Here is a 4,257-nt window from a genome sequence, read left to right as displayed (position 1 = left end):
AGCTGCTGCAGGGCAACAGTCAAGAGCCAACACTTCAACATGATATGGAGGATTTTCAGTCAGTCTCATCTATACAGAAAATCAGCAAGGCTCACCCTTTGGAAAAATAAATCTGGGAATGCCCTCATCTGCACAGTATCCCACAATTATAAAACTAGATCATGTTATTTTTCTCTCTGTGGACTATTTTCTCATGAAGTCTGAATTGTGAGATAAAAAGTAATTAGCTTTTTACCTTACCCTCTGGTGGAAACAAGCCTCTAAACTAATTTTAGCATACTGGGAATTGGTTAATATAATTTAATGCTGCTTGAAATAGCATCTGGAAGCATACTCCCCATTGTGTGTAGCACGTTTATGGGCAATTCATAATGACTAAATAAAGACCATTATTAAGAGTTACACCTATAACAATTGCACCAAAATATGACTTTCAATTTTTAATTGTGACCTTTGATTCAAATTTGCTAGCTCTGCATTTTGCATGCCATTCAGCCTTTTTCTAATAAAACAGTATTTTTCTATTACTGAACTAGTACAACAAGGCCAAAAGCACGCTCAGAGAACTATGTTGCCCCAAGCCCTGCCAAGTTTTCTGACCACTCCCAGAGTTTAAGCAGCACTCACTCTGGTAATAACATGCTAGCTGGAAAAAACCTGGGAGGGACTTGCTTTAAGGAGCTGTCCTCCTTGTTTAATTATGTTTCTGGTGTTTGACCTAAAGGCTTCAGGTCTTGCTGGTTTGTTTTTTTTCCCATAGTCCTTCACATTAAACACACCGTGTCCCACTGAGAAATTATAAGCAGGGCAATGCTGAGAGCTTTAAACTGATGTTTTTCATCTGACAACAGGAGAATGATCTGAACTGCCTGATCACACACACATGAAAAGGAAACAAATCTCATGAATGCAAATACAGTGCTGAAATTGTTAGTCAAAATATGTTTTTTAAACAATTAGATTCAACTTTTTCATTGTGCACAGTACTGCACATTTACATATGGGTCAAAGACGTAAAAGGGTTTAAGCATAAAAACAATGAGTGTAATACTGCTTTAAATCGTTGTTGTTTTTTCAAAAAATGATTTAAAGAGTTTAATTTAATTGCATTTTTGTTTGTGTATTTCTTAGCAAAAAAAAAAAAAAAAAATTCCCTAATTTACAGAAGGCACCCACTAAAATGTAAATTCAGTGTAACAATCTTGTCAGACATATTTACAAAAAAATCAATTCATGACACATTAAAAGACTAATTACTTTTACCCCAAATATGAATTAGTTGTAATTCTACATTTTTACAATTTTTCACGATTCTAGGTTTTGCCCATTTGTCAGTAAGATTTTTTTACTCGTTTAAAACACAATGAAATTTAATACGCACCTGTATTCTTTTATATATTTTAATATGCACAAGTCAGAATAAGCATGTTGTTAAATTTTTACACAAATATTGTTACACTAAATGACAATGTAACATTATTTCAACCAAATTTTAACACTTTATCCTCCAAAAATGTATTTGAACCCTTAAAAGTAGACACTTTACTTACATTTAATGTGCTTTCTATGGACATAAAATCGCTTTTGTAAACTTTTGTCATGGACATCTTAATGTCTTTGACCCATATATTTGTATAAATAAAATGTTTTAAAAAATACATACAAATACATGCATACATACATTTACATATATATTAATAAACTTTAACTGAAATAAAAAAATACAAAAAACATTGAATATATTTAATTTCAGCTAGTTGTTAAATATATTCATTTAGTAATATGAGTACATTTATGTAAGTAAGGATAGCAAAATAAAGTAAAGTGTGATATATTATACCCAAAAATTCTTCATACAGTGGACTACCAGTAAAATTGATAAAAATTTGGGAACAAAAATTTTATTTGACACTTTGACCTGACCATGTTTTGTTACATACCTTTGTATCAAAGTTATCTAAAATTATCAAGATAAATTTGTTCTGACACATTTTTTTCCATTTTCTAAACTATAGTGAAACTAAATTATGTATTTATGTGTAAATATGTGTATTTATATATATATATATATATATAGTCAATATATATAATATAATATATATATATATATAAATTGACTTGCACAACCGTATCCGATCTTTTGTGTTATGTACTGCGTGTCAACAATCACTTTTGGGTCACTATTAGAGCACAACAAGCAACTGTTGTAAATGGGGACAGACTGAGGTCACGACAGCTGTAAACATTCAAGCAGCAATATTTTCTTGTTAGTCAAGCTACTTGAATCATACGTGGATTAATTGTCTCTGTATTTTGTATATCTAGCGAGGTCTAAGGCAACCAATACTATGTTGTCCTGCCAAGGGCCCGTGGTTCACACACACTGAGATGTTAGCATATTCCAACTGCTTGGAATTCCTTCCCGCCGTCCAGAGAGCACACACTGTGTTTTAAAACTTGTTGGGCCCTTTCAAGTTTTATTTGAAAGTATGTAATTACATTCTTGAAAAAATAACAGGTCTCTGGAGAGATTTATATTGAGTATTAAATGTCAAAGTTTGAAAAGACACAGTTAACACTCGCTCATCCACTTAAGAGCTTCTCGATGGCCTGAAATGTTAAGAGGGCTTAAGGATATGGATGTGCAGTAAAAATAAATATGCTGAGGAAAAAGAAAGAAAGGTGGAGGAGCTCGTGCAGACAAACACAAGGGCAAGGAAGTGCCTGGCCTTCCTTAAAAGGTCTAGTAAGGGTTTTTTTCCCCCCCTTGACTTGAGTTTGGAAGTTTTGGAGTTTCTAGTTCAAAGATCTAGTAAATACTGATTGGATAAGCTGCGTTACCTGCTCATTTCTAAATATTCATTTGAATAAATGTGACACTGGACCACAAGACTACTCATAAAAGTCAGTTTTTGAAATAGAAAATTATAGGCCTACATCATCTGAATATTTAAGCGTTCCATTCATGTATGGTTTGTAAGGATAGGACAATATTTGTCAGAGATACAACTATTTAAAAAAAAATCTGAAATCTAAGGATGCAAAAAATCAAAACATTAAGAAAATAACTTTTAAAGTGATTGAAGTTTTTAGCAATGCATATTAATAATCCAAAAATTAAGTTTTGATATATCTATGGTAGGAAATTTACAAAATATCTTCGCTTAATAAAATAATTTTTGGCATAAAATAAACATATTTATATTATTATAATTTTGATAATTATGACTGGTTTTGTGGTTCAGGGTCAAAAATGTAACTTTCAAATGTGTCTTTTATAGTTTGTCATAACAAATATGTTCTTAGAAAGTTTTGATGATCTCTGAACATTCAAAACATCCAGATTTTTACATTAAATTATTTCCCCTTGATTTTACAGGAACATTCCTTTTTATAATTTTGTGAACTTTATGTTCTCTAAAAGACATGAAATGAGAAGTGTTCAAAAAATATTTTCTAACATTCCCAGTGAGTTATCAAATGAATTCTGAATGTTCTCTCAATGTCTCAATATGAACATGAAGTTAAATTTCATTTTTTATTTTGCCACATTATTGGAATGTTACTCTTGAATGTTCTCTGAACGTTCTCAAACAACTGTGATTTATAAATAACGCTTTTAGAAGATTATTAACGATAACTCTGAACAAACAAACATTCTAATAACATAAATGGAAGAATGTTTGTTCATAACTTTATGAAAACCTTGTTAGCCAAAGTTCAGATAATGTTCTCTATCAGCTGGGAACATTTAAAAAAAAATAATAATAATAATTGTGCTAACATTTTCAAAATAGTAAACTTGGAACAAATTCCAATTAACATTACTGCTAGAAAATTCCTAACTTCAGGAAAATCTTTGTTAGCCAAAGAGTCAGCCAAACATTGTTCACTGGGAAGGTTTTGATCAAATTTGGTACAGTTGCTGTAATTGAAGCCTCTCTTATTGCTTTATTTGCTTATTGCCCACTACAATGAGAAAAACCTTTGCGTTTCGTTTGGATGATGTGTAAAAGCATAACTTTTGGGCTGAAAATGTATTAAATGTAATAATCAAATGAAGCATTTTAATATTAATCAAAAAGGTTTTAAAACTATTTCTCTTCATTCAAGTTTGGGTTTCAGTGCCAACGGTGATGACTGCTTGCGAGTGTCAATACGTCCTCTTAGATTAAAGGAGTATTCTCAAGTGCTGGCCCATCTTCTGATAAAAAAAAGCTTTTAAATCTTTTGGGAAATTTCCCCTTTGTGACCTCC

This window comes from Garra rufa, chromosome 21 (assembly GCF_049309525.1).
Source record: "Garra rufa chromosome 21, GarRuf1.0, whole genome shotgun sequence".
Classification (NCBI taxonomy): Eukaryota; Metazoa; Chordata; class Actinopteri; order Cypriniformes; family Cyprinidae; genus Garra; species Garra rufa.
The sequence above is the reverse complement of the archived record's forward strand: the minus strand, read 5'-3'. Positions refer to the sequence as shown.